Source organism: Anomalospiza imberbis, chromosome 1 (genome assembly GCF_031753505.1).
Source record: "Anomalospiza imberbis isolate Cuckoo-Finch-1a 21T00152 chromosome 1, ASM3175350v1, whole genome shotgun sequence".
Taxonomy (NCBI): domain Eukaryota; kingdom Metazoa; phylum Chordata; class Aves; order Passeriformes; family Viduidae; genus Anomalospiza; species Anomalospiza imberbis.
In genome coordinates, this window is record NC_089681.1 from 76,647,670 (window position 1) to 76,666,985 (window position 19,316).

Sequence of the window (19,316 nt, forward strand, 5' to 3'; positions counted from 1 at the left end):
TTTGGTCTAAGCCTGTAATCCTCTTTAGGAGCAAGATATCTACTGCATAAATACCTTCTTGAGGGGGAAAAAATCAACCTCTTTGTGTGGCAAATTGTAAAAGTAACTACATCTTCTTGTGAAAAATAAAAAGAGATAAGAAGGCATAAAGGAGCTGACTCTAATTGACACCTTTCCTACAATAATCTGGAACAATACTTCAAGAAGAGCAAAAAACAGGTTTAGTCATGCCCTTCTTTTTTTGTATCATATGCCAAAAAAAGCTTTCAATCTTTTTCTTAAATGACATACTTTTACTTCCTTATTGAATTCCTTATTTCATCTATTTTATTCTTTTATCCTTTATTTTCTACCCTTTTTAATCAATTTCTAAAATTAGTCAACAGAATTGCACATCAGGTACACAACACTTCCTTTTATTGGCATGAGATACATGGGAGACAGGAGCTCAAAAGGCTAGTTATTATGTGCAGTCCATAAGCTATCATTTCCTGCAGACAATGTATGTTCACAGTTATAGAAAGAATGAGGCTAAATTTGATTTAAACTGTCCATTTGAAGTTCTTTTCTTCTGCAATTATTCAAAGTCCATCTTTGTTCCAAATATAATGTTCTCTAATTTCAGGACTCTACAAAAATGGAGCAAAGAACTTGGACCTTTAATGTAGCTACAGCTAAAATAAAGACAGAAGTGAAAACATAGATTGGGCAGTAATGAAAAAGTCATTAAAAAATGTAAAGACATGACAGAAAAAGTGGGGAACTGGGAAGACCAGAACTCAGCAGGAATAACAAATGCCCATTCCTCAGATGCCATGGAAGTTCACCATTACCTGCCTGAGTGGTAACTGTCTGGTGTTCAGGGACTCATCAGGACCACACATTGAAGCAATCGGGCATTATAACGTTCTGCCTGGGAGTAGCTTACCTATCTAATATTTTTATTAGAAAATAAATAATTGCTGTGTACTCACAAATTCAATAAATTTCTGGTTGCTTCTCTGGGGAAGATAAGAGTTGTTCAAATAAAAGTGTCACAGTAGGGGAGAAGTATAGAAAAGAAAATAATGGTTTGATTAAAGATTTATCTATCAGTTTGAATTTAGTAACACTGCAGTTTTTAGAATAGGAAAATGAAGTTGGCCTTCAGATTTGCAAAAGATAAACAACTTTGCCAATTCAGAAAATCAGTTGATATTTTTAAGTCTCATATTGATAGTATTTTTCAAACAGCTGCCTCATTTTGAATCAGACTTTTGTGGTAACACCATGAAAGCATAGAGAAGAGCAAAATGTTTCCTTTAGGGCTAACACTGTATGTAGATATTACAGAAATGTCATTATAGAGATCTTTGGTGTCACAGCAAGATCACCAGCAATCTACAAAGATTGACTAGACAGAGTGACAGGCTAAAGATCATGTCTACAAGTCAATTTGTATGACATTCTTTTTCCACTTCTTGTTTTCCTGAACACAGTGTTATTGCCAGAATGTCGACAATCTTCAGAAGACAAAAAACAATTCTGCATTGATGTACCTCTAATTAATTTGCAGAGGCCAGAAACCTACTCAAATATTGACTAATATTTTTCAAAAAACACATACCTGAATCTAAAAAGTGCGGATTTTGGAAGCAGGGGGGAATCAAGTAACAAATTACATTAATTAATGAGCTTAAATTTTAATGATTTCATCAAAGTCCTGAACAAAAACTTTACAAGCTGCCCTTTAATACAATAATGTTTTAATGAAACCATTAATCTTTCACCTGATATAAAATATTAATGCTAAATATACAAGCATCTAAGGTTTGGGATTTCTCCAAAGTTAAGGAAAGTAATGTTCTGCTTTTAAAAGCAAAATTTTACCTGTATGTTGCAAAAAAGTATGTGCTCACAAGTCACAAAATTTTTAACAAATCCACTGAAATGTATCATGTGCATGGAGACACTTTGAGTTTTGCTCTGTGGGGGAGTCACAACAGTCATTAAAATATATTAATCTCCACAACAAATAGAGCAAGTGCTCATTATAATGTAATGAGTAAACTATACTACAAAGATTCTGTGGAGGAAACTCACTGCATTTCAAGAATATTATACCTCTTTTTCATTAAAAAAAAACAAAAACAAAACAAAACAAAAAAAAAACCAACCCAACAAAAACCAAAAAGAAAACCAACAAACAAAAAAAATCCAAACAAATATAAATGGGGGCATCTCCCGTCTCAGTTCAGAACTAGAAAACTTACAGGTATGTTGACATGACATAGCATAGCCAACATGCTACAACAGTGTAACAATATGATCCAAACTGGCTTCAGTAGCACAGTAGGTATTAATAGCTTTAGGAAATCAGTCTTCACCTGACCTATATAGTCTGAAAGAGTTCAAGTTCATTAGCCTTCAAGTCACAATGCAAAGCTACATTGTCAGTTGTCTTCCTGCTGGCTTTCCTTGAGAGGTATTTATAAACCTCCTGAAAAGGCTTTCATCTAGGAGGCTACTTCTCAAAGGTTCTTATAAAGGAACATCCCCCTGGTCATCTTTTCCATTCATTTACCTCATGGCTACAAAAGATAATCAAAATAATGGTTCCCTATATTTCTTTCCCTGCATCCCGCCTGTTGCTCCACCAACTTTCTCTGCTTTAGATCCAAAACGTGACAAACCTTCCTATAAAATGACATAGCTCTCTAATCCAGCAGAAAATTAACACAGGGAAAAAATTACTAGGGAAAAGCAGCAACTTGTTGGCTGAATAATTTTGTATACATTCTCCATGAGCTCCTTTATGTTCTCTGAGGATTGATTCTCTGGTAACACATATGCATCTACTAACTCCTCCTTAACAGAACAAGAGGTCTCCAACATTATGTTTTTCCCTAATAGTTTAAAACATGGTTGGTATTAGAATGATGCAGTTGATTGAGTGGGATCTGAGAAATATAAAGGCCTCCTCTTGGAAAATATTCATGCAACATGATCAGTCTCCCTAAGTTCTCTAAACCTAATGTCCAATTTCTAGCACCCAAGTGGCACGATCAAGCCAATGCATTTATGTCCCAGCAGCAAGTTGGGAACTGAACCACAGGACTTGGTCAGCTCTGGGAACCCACTCCTTATCTAAAAGCTGTGCAAAGTCTGCAGGCCCATAATGTGCCTGCTAAACACCTGGGAAGAGGTACCTGATGCTTGAAGGGATTTATGGCAGCAGGTCACATCATCTGCTCCAGGATCAGTATCTATCTTCCCACTCTGCTACCTCTTGGCACAATTCTGGTGCACCCACTCTGTTAATGCACAGGGAACTGTATGCCTTGGATAGCTGTCCTAAGAGTATACAAGATAATACTGGAAGAAGGTCAACCAGCTAGAAATGTTGAATTCCATTTGAAAACATGCTAGCTTGCTGGTTGTCTCGACATTTTGCAAAATCACTTAGAAGAGTTTCTAGTACAAAGTTACACAGGATTTCAAAGTGTTAGTTATGTATTCATTGAAAATGAATGAGTAGAAGAACAAACATTATATTTTTTCACAAGTTTTCTAGAAGAACTTTCTTAGATGGCTCATAACTTAAAAAAAAATACAAAAACCAACTAAACATGCAATGCTAAATGGACTGATTATTTTACACCTTCCCTCTTGCAAATAGAAAAATATTTAAGATCTCTCTAGCCTGAATAGTCAAGATAATAACTCTGAGCTCAAATTCACTAATATGAATACAAGAATTCATGCTTTAATGAACAGCAAATATATAAAAAAGTTTCTTCATCAGCAAAGTGTGTGGAAATTGCATGTAATAAATGATGCATAGCTTTTTTCTTGATTTTATTACTCCAGTAAGAAAGCTTATTATTTATTGAAAGACCAAATGTAAAACATACAAGAAATAGTGATTGAGGACTGTAATCCAGACATAAATTACTTTCCCGGTATTTTTAAATATTGGCAGTTGCCATGAGCAGTTAATGGCTAGCATGTTATAATGCTCATACACCCTACTTTTATTTCACCTCTCCTGAAAGCCAAGATTATACATTTAGAACAGTCAGCGCTTACCAGGTGCAAATACAATACATCAGTGTTAAAAATACCTTTCTACAGTCAAATTAAATCTTTCTCACTATTGAACAAACTAAAGGAGCTACTTCCCTTTTAGGAACTACTATTTCCTTCAAATATACACAAACACATGCATACGCACTCCAACATCCTGAAAATTAATAGCAGCATTATTGGCCTGAAACCATTGCTTACCTACTAAATTTTTCACTAATAATAGTAAGGTTCTCTACTGAAGGAGCACTTGTATTTTACATATAGAACAGGACTCACAGAGACAGTCTGAAATTTGCCTCTGAATATCTCAAATGCTTACCCTGCAATTACAGAGATTGTATTCATGTTGCTATTTTTAAAAATTATTTGTTCTATCATATTGTCATATCACCAACAGCGGAACAAGACCAAAAGTTTGACTGAATACAAGCCTGAGAAATTTCACCCCAATATGAAGTCTCCTTCAAACAGCTCCCCAATACATAAATGTTTACAAGTAAAAGACATGACAAGATTATTTTCTCTGGGCAAAGTATAATTACTGAAAATGAAGGCAACTATAGTCTCTTGAACCAAAAACATTTTCTTCACAGCTTTCATACCACTGAGCAAGAACAAGATGTAAAATAAACAGAATTCAAATCCAAATGTATAACTTTTGTAAAACAATATATTACTGATTTGGTTGACTAATCATAGAATTTAAATAAATCATTTCATATAATAATGAAAATGCACATTCCCATCTTGGGCCAAAAAATTGCTTAGTCTAGTGCCGCATAATGTTACTCATAATTTTTACTTGCTTTTAGAGTACCAAACATTGTATTTTTGTTTATACTAATTTCTTTGTACCTTCTCAAAGAATATGCGTGTATATGGTTACCATGTATACACCCATAAATACGCTGTAAGAACTTAATGGCAATTAATTATGAAACAACACAGTGCATGATGGAGACCCTGGAACAGGCTGCCCAAGGAAGGTGTCAATGTCCCATCCGTGGCAGTGCTCAAGGCTTTGAACACTGGTCTAGTGAAAGATGGCTAAATCAGTGGCAGGGCAGAGCAGGTTATATCAAATGTTCTTCAATGGTCTCTTTCAACTCAAACCATTTCATGATTGTATGATTCGCCAGGAAATACCAAAATGAGGCGTCAATCAAATAGAGTTGGTTGTTTTCAGCAGGAATACTGTACAGGGAAAAGACATGCTAGGAAGTATTTAGACCACCTATACTGAAGCATGTACTTCTATATGTACTAGCAAGGAGAGGCAGATTTCTCCAAAGAATGGTTCAAAGCAATTGAAGTACATGAAAGACTTGAAGATACCTGATTTGGAAGTGCCAAGTTCTCTGTCCCCATCTAAGAGAGGACCTGATTGAAGAGATGGCAGTTCCCACTTCTCCATCCAACAGACTGTCCTGAGGAAAAGCCTTCTGGTCCTATCACATCACTCATTCCATCTGCTAAATCAAGACAATGTGGCTGACCTATCTTGCAAAGTAATTTCAGGGTTCAAGATTATAGTCGACTGTGCAGTACTACAAAAAGAACAAAATTCTCACACACCATCACTACAGTCCTATTGTAGAAATGCATCTGGTACCTCAGCTAGCTTCGGTATTTTTACACCACATTTCACAAGCAGCCTTTAAAATTTGGCCTTGTAAGCACTGGATAAATTTTACTGAAACCTGGGTAAGGTGAAGTGAGAGTGGAATAATTTGCCTGTGACCTAAATATGCTCCCTTCTGCAAGAAGATCTGCTTAAAAGAAGCAAACAATTTCACAAAGAGTGGGGAGTAAAGTAATGCTTTGTCTTTTCTATGATAACAAACCCAGCTTTAACTCTACTCAGATTTGAATAAATTCCATAAAAATATAAATGTCAATTACCATCAAACAAAACCATATTTCTTACAGGCCTCAAGAAACTACTGAATGTATTTTCATTATATAAGGACTGCAGATGTGCAAATGCTACTAAGTGGCCGGTCGGTTACTTATAAAGCTGCATGACTTTATATTATTCTGGTTGTGTTCAATCCACAAAGACATTACTTAAAAAGAAAACCCAAACCCCTGAAGAAACCCCTGAAACAACAACTTCCTCCACATAAGCACAACCCCTAAATAGGAAATCAGCCTTATTCATTCCTTTCAAATGTCAAACTTTTTTATTTTAAATTCTGTTGATTCTCTTTGTGAATATTAAAACCAATTAAAAAAAAAGTAATGGTACATTATTAAAAACATCTTTTAAAACATTTAAATATTAACTGTTTTCCAGATAAAACCTGGTTTTAGAGGAAAAAAAATCTTATACTGCCAATCCTTGTTGTCCCTTATATGATACATGATTTGTTTAGCCCTCAATTCAGAAGCTTCTTAAAAATTCCATTTCCATTCTTTGAATTTCCAAGTTCCATGTAGCTTCATTTGCTGGAAATGGATAGCAAAATTGTGTATAACTCAAAACTGAAGGAATAGGGTAATGGAGACAAAACACTTCAGTATTAGGTGCTACAATATTTTTTTAAAACCATATCATGTCATATTCATTGTTCATTCTATAATTACTATGCAATGCTCATGTCATACATGAAGTTCTAGAGTGTTTTAGGGACTTGTCCAAGTCTGCCAATCAAGTATATGATGAAGTTTAAGCGCTTCACCCTGCTTTATGACCAGGCTATACACATACTATTTAAACTGCAGCTTTACAGATAATGGAAAATAAGTTTTCCACCATAATTATGTTAGTGAAAGATATGTGCTGGCTTACATAGACCTGTGTAGGCTATACTGGGGTTTTCATATGGAGTTTCTTCTTGTGACCTTTGCACATGTATCATCCTCTTCTAAGAGAAGATGTATAGAATCTCTTCTATGAATGCAATCTTTATAATGTTGGGGGGGGTTTTGCTATGTATTTTGTCTGCTTTCTGCCTTGTCAGCTGCCACCTTTATTTTGCATTGCCTTTAAGCAATGAAACTGTGCCCCATGGTGTCATGATGGCTGATTTAGACCCCTTTGCAGGACAGGTCTGACAGGGCTAACTTGCTGTTAGCTGTCCAAACAGGAGCTCATGTTCATCTGCATGGAACAGATGACTCACTGGTATTTAGCTGGTTTTATTCAATCTGATAAGACTGATAATTTTTAGCACTAATTGTATTAACAGAAATGCAACTCTTAACCAGGAGCAGGAGCTATAGTTAACAGAATTTTTCATACCTTTCAAGTTTCATTTATCAGTAAGAAATAAAGGCTGAAATCTTCCATATGACCATATTGAGAACTAGTAATTCAATTGCTCATATTTTTAATGTTTAGAGCTCACAAGAGCTCACATGTTAAATGTTTAAGAGTTCAGAGACCAAATTATTTTTAAAAAATTAAGGCACTTTTAAGTACAGATTATTCCCTGAAGGGTATTATGTAAATTTTACGCACCATAGGAATGTCAATTCTGGTGCAGTAACAACTGTGTCTCTCTGGCATGCTCACATGCACCCTCATGCACTACTTTTGGATGTTGAAGACATTTATCCCCATTTGTTTTATAACTTTGCATATGTTCAGCAGAACTATTACCATGAATTAGCACAGCATGCACCAACAAAGTGGCTGAGTTACAGTCTCTGCATTGCAGAACAAACACACTAAACAACATTTTTAATGTAGGTAGTAAAGAACAATGCTCTCAAATTAAGCTACTTAAGGAATTAAACTAGACAAAGTGTAAAAAACTTTGATTGGCATTTTGTCCTAACAGCAGAGTCAACAATCCTATCCTAGAAAGTCTTACAGGATCTTCAGTACCTGCAAGTGGAAGGCATTTAGTTTTGGATCTCATCTGTAAATGGTTCAGTCAGCAGCACAGTGCCCCCTAAGCCATGCTTGTGCACTGAATTTGCTTCTATTTAAAGGAAAGTGCTGTCTGACACACTATTTCTCCAGTCAATTTTTAGAAAAAAGCAGGTAAGAATGAATGTGTTATTTTGGTTGTTTTCTTGATTCATTTTGTAGGTTATTTGTTGGACTGTTTGTTTTCTGTTTGATTGACATTTTCAAAGCAAAAATGAAAAATTATTTATTGTAGTCCTTAAGTAGGATGATTAGAAACTTTAACTACAAAAGAAAAATATTACACTGTTTCCGTAGGTATGCATAACAAAAAAAAAATAGTCACATCTTAATTTGCATTAGGTAACTATACCATAATATGTCTTCTTCAGAAAAATATTAAATGGAATAAAATGAAATATTCTGTCAAAGGCAGTGAAGTAGATTAAAGAAGTCTTTTGGTTATTTCTCTAAATATTCTTGTCTTTGCAGTTAGACAAAATGCCAAACATGGCAAACTTTTAAATTAATTTTATATTTGCCCTGAAAACAAACATTTCCTATTATTCAGTAGAGGACAATTTATGCAGAAGGAAGGCTTCAGTGTTTTCACACAACTGTGTATGGTTGACTGCAGCACAGAAGTAAAGATTTGGAAAGGAAGGAGCTATGCCTAGGGTCTCAGAATGAAAAATACTTTCTGTACCTTGAATATAGGCAGTGATTTTATCACCTGTACTAACTGAAGTCATAATTTTACCTGTGTTTTCCATTGTATTTCCTTTGATTGTGAAAAACTAATGGGGCATTGATGCACATGAAATTGAATTTATCCCAATCCTTAATCTGAATGATAAACTACATTGATATATAAGAAATGCTCATACTGTTTTACAGAGATCCAGTCAGAGAAATACATGCAGGCATATACGTTTGCCACGTTTCATTGGCTTCTGTACCCTGTCCTCCTTGTATCTTGTCACTCATGTATACAAAACAGACTCACAGGTACACACAGACACATACACACACACACACACAGGTTCAGGACTATGTTGTTTTCAGAGACACATATTAGCGAAGTCATCCTAGTGAACTCCTTGCATGCCAAAACAGTCAGTTCCAGACGACTGGACAGTTCCATCAGTCAAAATGTAGTGTGAACTAAAGGCACATAGTAGTTTTTGTTCATTAGGAGAGGTACTATTGGGGTGGGCTAGGAGGAAATGAAGAGAGGATTTATTTCTGCCTGTGCATTATTTACAGTGCCCTTTACACAAAGTAAAGTTAGGTGACTGCTTAAGCTTTAACAAGCAGCTAAACGCAAATCTGCAGGAGGTCTGCTTTTGCTGCAATTTCAATCCTCAGTTATCACATATAATGTTAAAAACATGGGGGGGGGGGATGGGGAACGAACCCAAAACCCTGAAATTGCTATTCAAATACCAAGCTTGATGTTCTTCACATATAGTTCAACATGGCATGCAGTTTTATTGTATAAAAAGGCTCACATATGTGAGCTGAGCTAAAAAATCTGTCTGCTGTCACCATTAAAATGCATCTGCACATTATCCCCATAAGTTAAGGAGCAGAACTGTAGGTATTATGAACACGGTCACACACAAACACATACACAGAGCGCCGCTACCTTTCTATGCCTGTATTTTGCAGGTCCCTTTGCAACTGCCTCGGATAAGAAAACACGTTTCTACAGCCCCAGAAGAGTAAGGCTTACATACCAGCGGCAACTTTAACACAGAAAAATTACAGGTTGTGCACCCACTATGACAGCATTATTGCACAAAATATTTTGCGCTACTTAGAAGGCTGTGTTAGAGGCACCACTGTCCAGAAATACCCATGTTGCCACATATTAAAGTGTCATTTTATTTAAGCCTTACCTTGGCTGACTTGCCCTAACTGGTGACAAGGCACTTTAATTTATAAGAAGGAAATGGGGACTTTTCGCAGTGCTGGCGGCACAGCTGCTCGCCGTCCTCAGAGAGGTACCCGGCCCCGGCTCTGCATCCCTCGGAGCCCTGAGCCCCGCGCCGCCGCTCCTGCAGCGCCGGCAGCCCGGGCGATTGGCCGCGCCGCCCGCCCGCCCCCGCCCCGCTCCGCGCTCGCCCGCACGCCTCCTCTCCCTGCCCGCCCCCGTTCTTCTCCTCTCCCCGCCTTGTTTTCCCTGTTTCCAGCACTTCGGGGATGCAAGCAGCCTCCTTCCTGCGCGCAATGGCAGACCCGGGCTAGCCCCGGCCCTCGGACAGATGCGCGATTCATCCATCTACATACCGATCCATCCATCCATCCATCCATCCATCCATCCGTCCGTCCGACCATCCGTCCGTCCGTCCTCCCGTACCAATATAACTGGTGTGTTCTGGCACAGGGATATCTTTGTCCGGTAACTGCGCGGCGTCTGCGAAGCCCTGTTCGTGCTTGAGGTGCAGAAGAAGGACGGCTCCAGCTTGGTGACAGCGAGCCCCTAAATTCGGTGCCGGGAAGGGGGGCCGGGAGCCGGGAGGGCTGGGCTGCCGAGCGGGGCGGGAGTGCACAGAAGGGACACACTACCGAAAGCGGGCAGTACGGTACTGCTGTGGCAAGCCGGCGATAAATTTCCCTAATTTCTGTGCAAAGTCGTCACAGCCTGCTAAACATTCCACTGCTGGCTCGTTCATCAGCCATCCACACGGTCCGGCTGTAAGATTCAGACTGACTGATGCCCTTTAATGCCTCCTTCCAATCCTGGTGGGGCACAGGAGGTATCACATTAGCAACCCGTCCCCTACCAGATCAGTCCCACTCCTTTAAAGATTTCCTGTCCTCTGACACCCCTATATTCATAACACTACACCAGTGACTGTAAGCTGGTGGATAATTTGTGCCCTTTCAGGCTGGTCTGGATCAAGGCAGGCTGGTTGATGTAAAAGTAATTCAAAAATCTGGACCTTGTATAACATCTTTACTCCAAACACACCTTATTTGGAATTAAGATTAATGGCATTCTCCTGATTCAGGGTTTCAGGAATGGGGCAACCGTGTCAGACTCTGCTTACTCAACCTGCTAAAGCAGCATAGTAAAAATGTAATTAACATATAAGTGAAAGCCCTGGCACATTCCCTGCTGGTGCAAAGGAGCCTTGCTTCCAGCCAGCAGGACATGTACCCTGGAGTGAGCCATGAAACCAGAGCGTGCTTGAGTCCCAAAGCTCCAGCAGGAAACAACACGATGAAAGAAAAGAAAGCTACTGCTTTTTTTTTTTTTTTTTTTTTTTTTTTTTTAATGTATTATGGGTCAGAAACAGCATCTGAAGTATAAATGATAGGTACCCCATGTAAAAATGATCTAGATTTGAAAATCAGAGCTGAAAAGAGTAATTCTACAATTTAACATAACTGGAAGGGAAACTGTTACACCAGATTAGATGGAAAGAGCAACACTACTCCCTGAGATCACTTGGACTGCTGGATTTTGAGAACTTTTCAAACAAAATCACTCTGAGCTGCTCAGCAATATACATTAAAAATTATTTTGCTAGCAGGATAGGGAATTGAAGGCAAGAAGCAGCTAGTTGTTTGAATTTGGGGGATGTAAGCTCTTGGAGGGAATGAAATGGAAGCTGTTTCAATTTGCTATTTATACGTCCTCTGGCTTGCAGCTGCAGCACATATGAATCAATGCTTTAATACACAGTCTTCAGAGTGTTCTCTCTCATGCAGCTTCTGTTAGGTTGTGTATAGCTCCAGATTCAGACAGATCTCATGATCTGGGGGATGGGCTGCTTCTATCCAGATGCTTTCACTATTTTACTGCACTATGGCAGAAGCAAATTTTTAATCTCTTTGACAGGGAAGTAGTTGTATTAGTAACAGGGAGGGGAAAAAAGGAGGGAAAAAAGGAGTGAAAAGACAAATTTCCTTTCGTTCTCTTAAACTCCAGACAATATAACATGAAAACGAATCATGTCAAACCATCCTCCAAAGATTCCCACCTCAGTGCATAAAGTGAAAGGGATAAAAACAGGGTTACCTTTCAGCCTACCTACCCTTGGATAAAATGCTGCTTAGGTGTAACAACCCAGGGATATGGCTGGAAACAAAACATTTTATTTTAAGGTATTTTCTCAGTAATTTCCAGTGAATAAAATAAAATTATGAATATTCACCAGATACTCAGAACATGTCATCAAATCATTTGTTTCTGCAATGAGATGTTTGACAAGCAGAGGGAAGTCTTGATGCTTCAGAAAAGCATTTAGAAGGTAAAAATCTGGAATTCTTTCTTTATATATATATAAAGAATATATATATAAAGAATATATATATTTATATATATATAAAATAAATACATGCACATGCATTTGTATTGATATATTTGACTTCATAGAGGCAGGAGTAAAGAGTATCTGTTTAAAGATATTATATTCACTATTGCAGACTAATTTGATATACAATGATGAAAGTTTTCTTAAGAATTCAAAATTATGCCATTTCAAGGAAAAAGCTGACAGTTTGAAAAAACTAGCCTCAATGAACTCTGACATTCCTTTTAAGCCTACATTTTAAGACTAAATACTGAGATTTGGTGTTACAGATGTTAGGTCAATCCTTTCATCAGTTTGAATGCTAAAAAAATTTGATTTTGTCATGGGGAAAAAAAAGTCTGGTGAAAAGAACCTCAAAATGAAATTACTGTCTGGGACTGCAGCAATACTCCCACAGGAATTCCAGGGAAATTTGGATATAACCCTTGACGTCATTGTATGCATGGGTCTTGCATAAGGAATCCAGCAAACTTACACAATTCTAGCAGTATATTAAAATACAGAACTTCGTCAATCACATTCAATAAATTCTGTTCCTAGACTCAAGAGCTTGTGACAATGGTTACAGGGGTAGAAAAAAAGAAGGGGCTCTTTTTGCCCCTTCTAACTTGTGGACTTCCTATGTTTAAAAGCAGTACTGGAAAGGACATAGACTAGTTGTGTAGGAAATATATAGCTGTACCAAAAGTAAACTAGTTTCTGCAGATTAAAAAAAAATATTGTTTGCTACTCCAGTTAATAAGTTATAGAATATGCTCACAAAATCAGTCTCTCTTTGGAGGTGTTTAATATGCTAAACATGAATTGATTGTCTTGCAGGTAACTGCTAGAGAACTAATCATCCAGCTAACAGTCAACCAATTAGAAAAAACACTAAGTGGTTCATTTATTCAAAAAGTAATGAAAATTCCAGTTCATTTATAGATTTCAATGTTCCTGTACACAAGAGAGATAGATGAGGAATGGCTAATACCATATTGGGATAAGGATGTTGCCAAGTTTAATTCCAACTCTTTCTTAAACATGTGTACTCTAATAGCTGTGGCCAAAGAAAATTTGCTCAGTCATTGCCAGGGACCTCTGCTCACACACTGAGAGCAATTGCACTGGGAATTTTCATGTTCTCATTCAAAAGCACCAGGGAATAAAATAGTAACCTCTACCTCCAGCAGCAACTTCTCAGTCTGCAAAAAATTATAAACCTTTTTCCTAGATTTAACAGAGTGAAAACAAAGGATTCTACCATTTCCTGCCACAAATTTCACATTCACTAATCATTATTTTTCTTCTCAGCTGCAGCGCATAGGAACTGGTCCCAGCCATATGTCTGAGAACATATTTGACACTCCCCACCAGTATCTGTTTCTTGTCTTAGTAGATGAACATTTTTATTTGATGAGATATTATTAAATATTCTTACAACTACTAATTTATGTAGAAATTAATTTTCTTGAAAGTTTGTATATGGTTTACAAATGACAGTTCTTTAGAAATGGTAATCCAAAAATATATCACTAAGTGGAATTAACAATTGGGCCTCGAGTTAAAAAGCATAATATGTCAAGTTGAATATAAAAATAATGTATATAGTTTGATGATGCATCACAATGAGACATAATTGACTCACCACAGTACTGCTATTTCAATTTCGAAGAGGACCTAAATGTAGTAAAATATAAAAATGCAAAAATAATTTTGACATCAAATTGTTACATTGTAACAATATTGTTATATTTCTATCTCTAGATCACTAACAAAAAAACATACCAAAATAGATCATGGCAGTAAAAATTTTCATATTCTGATACATAACAGTGGGACAGAAATTTTTAACTTGTCTAGTAAATGAACATAAAACTGCGTTATTTTCATGTTTCTAATGAAGACTCTCTGGAGGTTTCTCATATCATGCCTCCATATTTTTATTTTTGATTTGGTAATGTGCACAATATTCAGAGGAAATAGGATTAAGACAACTTATTTTGCATATGATCTCTCTGAATATTCTGTAAGGCATGCATTTCCTCTAGAAATTTAAATAGTTCATTGGAAAAAGTAAATTTTTAATACAGGTTAGCAAATTCTACACTATACTAATTGCAGAGGGAATGGCACTGCTGATTCTGCCTTGGCTCCTTCTACACTAAGCATCACTGGAGTATTTTCTAATAAAACAACAACAGCTGTTCCTAGATATATGATGCCAATAACAGTTGCCAGTCACAAAAACTTGTGATAATATAGTCACTTGCCTTTAGTATTCCATGAAACAGCAGGCAAAATATACTGACGGGACTTGGAGAAAACAACATAATGCCTGGCATTTTGCTACCTGTTACCATAAAACTCTGAGCTAATCAGTCCCTTTCTGAATGCAGGGAAGATAGAAGAAAATATAAAGGGCCAAAAAAGAATGGCATGGTGCATCAATCTCTCAGTCTCTGCATGGAAACAGACAAGAAAAAAGACTCAGATGAAGGCAGTGAAGTAATGAACTTAGACATTAGTAGATCTTTCTGCCCATCCTGTGGAATTTCACACTAATGTTTATAACAGACACCATTCAATCAAGAAACTTGCTTAATTGGGGTGTTTCCTGGGAAACTAATTCAACCGTGTAATTGTAGATCATGCACTGACCAGTGTAAAATGGGATACATTCCGGTAACTGTATAATGTTCATGTGTAATGGGTGGCATTTTTGTAAGTTGAAATATGTCAATGAAATTATCTTGATGGTTTTGAAATTAATGTAGTCAAAAATAAACCTTTTCCATACACAGACTGGTATTAATTCCTCACAAGTCAAGGTTCTCTCTGAATTGTTGTGAATGGTTATTCAGATACTCTATATAAAACATCAGATACAAATATGTCCTATTTCAAATTATGAACATTATATTTGGTGGAGTTTGGCTCTTACAGCTGGTAGTGAGATACAACCTTCTCTCCCACTGTAACTAGAGCTTTAATAAATTATTGCTTAGCAGTAGGAAAATACTAACAAGCAAAAGCTCCTGGGACAATATTAAGACAGATTTTCATAATATCATCCAAAAGGACATTATTTCTGGGGCATATTATGTATTTTTTATCTTTACTAAGATAAAGAAATTGCTTCTCTTAGACTCAGCACACAGTATGCTAGAGGCAGATCAAAAAAAGAGGAAATGTAAAATGTAACAAGATGATGATGCAACTTCTACTGAAATTGGAATATTCTTTCCATTGAAACCACAATGCTGGATGATGCTGAAGATATGTGAAGGAAAAAATGGGTAATTTTTGATACAGAATCTTCACTGAAACTTAGCAGTCCTTCTGTACTGTATCCTATACTCCCTGTACTATAGCTGTATGTTTTTCCAGTCCTTTGTTTTTAGCACTTCTTCCAGTATGAAAATGTGTACAGATATCATTTTGCTCTTTTGAAAAAGGTGTATGACCAACAAAATACTTAAACACAGCAATATATGCTAATAGTTTCACGCCCAGTCAGTGAGCACCACTGAGAACAGTCTGGTTTCCTCTTCCTTACCTCTCCTGCTTCATCAGGTACTTTTTACATTTTGGTAAGACCTCCTCAGATCCTTCTTGTCTCCTGTCCAAACAGCACTAGCTCTCTGCTTCACCTGATGGTGGATATTCTTATCCATGAATGAGGTACACGACTGTTTGCTGCACTTGCTCTAGTACATGCTCATGAGTTGGGTACTGAGGAGTTAAGAACGGGACTCAGCACTCCAAATGGTCTCACCAGGACTGAGGCAATGGACAACTTCCCTTAAGCTGCTGGTAATGCTTTTCTAATGCAGCCGAGGATTCGGTTGTTCTTCTTTGTCACAAGGGGAAAAATTTGCACTATATTTTAGTAGCCATGTTTTGTAAATATATTGAGCACTAACATAGGACCAAAGTTGAATTTTGAAATTTGCTGTGCTTTGTAGTAGAGCTCCTAGTTGTTGAATGACTTTTAATTTGCGAGACAACAGTGTTTAGTGCAGGGCTGTAAAATCAGGTAATGTCTAATCCCAGTGGTTCTCTTAACTGGATTAATCTAATTTCTAATTAGAGTAGGAAAAAGAATTCATCTATGTTTCTGAAAGAAGAAGAAACAGCAGAATTGAAACAAAGGATAAACTTCCTGGTCTCTTCCAAATTCTGAAAGCTTAGATTGACAATATTTTTATTTAGAAGTGTCAAATGAGAAAATAAGGTTAAAAGCCATATAATGCTGTCCAGCACCCTTCAGCACTGTGTCTGATGGGGATTCCTCCCCATAAAGGCTAATGTGTAGGTACAGCATCCTTCCTATTCTGCGGTGCCTAGCCTTGTGTGTCTATCCCCCTCCAGTGTGCTTAGCACAAGTGGTAGATCATAAGATTTTATTGAAAGTTTAAAAATTCTAGTGGGGTTAAGTCTCTGGTATTACCAAAGTAAAAGCCCTTCCCTGCTTCCCCTCTGTTTCATTCCTCTAGCCAGGCAATAAGACAACTGAAGAAATGGAAATGAGAGTCAAGAAACAATTTGATTCTTACTCTCTTTATTTTTATGTAAAGAAGTACTGCAGTTCCACAAGCCAACTACATGCTTCCATGTAAGCAATGTCCTGGCTGACATTTATTTAATAGAACCACCATCTACTGGAATGCTTCTCAAGATGTGCTTTTCTGTTGCCATTTACTTATTAGTGCCCATTGTAATTAGTTAGAATTAAGAAAAATCAAGTTTATGACTAGTATGATCTGTTTAATAGGCCAAATAAGCAACAAGAAATAACCTTGTGTTAGATGGTGACAAACAATGAAGCGGAGACATATGTTTGTTCTGTTCCCCAAGCATAAACAGAACACAGAGTTTCCCTGATTAATAAATTTACTTTCATTTTAATTAAAACAGAACATTTAGTTACATTTCCTCTGTTCTGTCAAAGAATTAAATAGATAAATGGCTAGCAGGAGAAAAAATGACAACATTTTCTTTAGTGCTCCAACTGCACTCATAACCGATTACTACCCATCTGTTCACTAAAGGTGTAGGAAAGGCACATCATATAAAGTGTTATTCCCTTAAAAATGCTTGCTAAAATACTTTGGTTCTGATCCCATATCTTCCAAAATGAAAAAAAAAAAGTTTTTCAAGAAGTAAAATTCATCAATTCTGTTTTGGTATAGCATTCAGTAAGCTGTTGTCATTGTTTTATTCTTCTGATGCTTTCTACCATTAAATCAAAGCTCCTGGAGAGTGGCTCCCCTCGAGGAAATGATTGCAATGGCAATTCTATAGATTCTTGCCAAGAAGGAACCATTAAGTAGGTAGTCACATGCAAGACAAGACAAAAGACTCCACTCACTTTCTCTGGTGGTAAGGCTAACAACTGAGGTTTGATTGATGCATATAGTCCAGGAATGTTCTAATTTTGCTTTAAGAAACTGAAGAACTGAATTATCAGCCACTTCTCTTGGTATTCTTCTATTCTAATGTAATTCTTCTTTTCTTTATTTCTGTATTTCTTGTATTTCTTGTAATTCTTTGTAATTATTCTTTTCTGTATTTGGTAACTTGATTTACTGGCTTTCGGGAGTTTTTAATCCATGTACTGATAAAATGCCTCATTCTTTCAGTCATTTTAGAGGTGTGTAAGTAAAGAGGAGATATACAAAATGGGACAGGATACATCCAGCAGTGTTGAGTGGAGTGACTGTCATCAGTGGGGAGATACTCCCTGTTACCGAATAACTGAAAGGTTTGGGTTGGAAGAAACCTTTAAATGTCATCTAGTTTAAACCCCCCTGCCATGGGCAGGCACACCTGCTAGATCATGCTCCTCAAAGCACCATCCAAGATGGACTTGAACACTCCCAGCAGTGGGCATCCACAACTTCTCTGAGGAACTTATGCCAGTGTCTCATTGCCCTCCCAGAGAAGAAAAAAATCCAATCTAAATCTACCATCTTTTCTCTTAAAGACATTGCCCCTTGTCTTCGTACTACATGCCCTTGTAATAATTTGTAGGCATCTTTGCATAGTGGAAGATTACAGTAAAATCTCTCCAGAGACTCCTCTTCTCTTGGCTGAACAACCACAACTCTCTCAGCCTGTTTTCACAGAGGAGGTGTTTCAGCCCTTTGATCATCTTCATTTCCCTCCTCTGGACTCACTACAACAAGCCCATGTCCTTATTATGCTGGTGTACCCAGAGATGGACTCAGTATTCCAGGCAGGATCTCATAAGGGCAGAGTAGAGGGGGAGAAACACCTTCCTAAACCTGCTTGTCATGTTTCCTTTGATGCAGTTCAGGATGCAGTTGGCTGTCTGGGCTGCAAGTGCACATTGCTATCTAATAAACAAACAGAAATTCTTCAGCAACTGAAAAATGGCAAACTATGTCCATCTTCCAAAAACAGTAACAAGGAAAATCCACAGAACCACAAGGCTGGTCAACCTTACTTGCATCCCTATATAATTTATAGAGCAAGTCATCCCCAAAAAGCTTTTCAGGACAGCAGCCTGAGTTGGACTGGCAAGTATGGATTTACCAAGAGAAAATGTTTTCTGATGAACTTGTCCTCTCTGATGAAATAAGTGGATGTAGACAGCAGGACAAACACCTTCCTTCAACCTGAGTAAAGATTGTGACACATTCTCTCCCAATATCCCCATAGTCATACTAAGGACTTTATTGGTTGCATATAACATATAGTAGTGAAAGTCTGGCTGAACTGCAAGACTCTCAGAATCACATGTATCAAGAGTCAACATTGGTCTAGACACTGTTTAACATGAACAATAGGATAATATGCAAGTTGACAGATGAAACTGCATTGGAAGTTTCTTTGAAACTGCAAAACTAAGCTAGATATTTTAAAAACAGACCAGTACTTCCTTTTTCCTTTCCTATACTGACAATAGCAAAAGTATTTTGCATGTTATTCACCTATAATATCTTTGCATGCCAGCCACCCAATGAACCAGCCAGTCTCATTTCTCAATGTGGTAAGAAATTCTATTCTCAGTTGGCTGTGCTAAAGACCAGCAAGTCAAATACTAATATTTATAGGATCTG

The 19,316-nt window shown here is 37.2% G+C and overlaps 1 protein-coding gene across 9 annotated transcripts in view; it reads right to left on the reverse strand.

The window, feature by feature from the left end:
- Positions 1-19,316, reverse strand: part of CDH18 (cadherin 18) — a 527,119-nt gene that overhangs the window by 231,636 nt on the left and 276,167 nt on the right. For 4 of the 9 annotated variants that reach the window (XM_068197237.1, XM_068197216.1, XM_068197253.1 and 1 more), the window contains exon 1: positions 9,826-10,001. The exons of 3 other annotated variants lie outside the window; for them this stretch is intronic. The gene's annotated coding sequence lies outside the window, so the exon portion shown is untranslated. Of the gene's footprint in view, positions 1-9,825; positions 10,002-10,286; positions 10,586-19,316 lie in introns of those variants that run through there. 2 more of the 9 variants (XM_068197243.1, XM_068197227.1) reach the window with 1 other exon arrangement.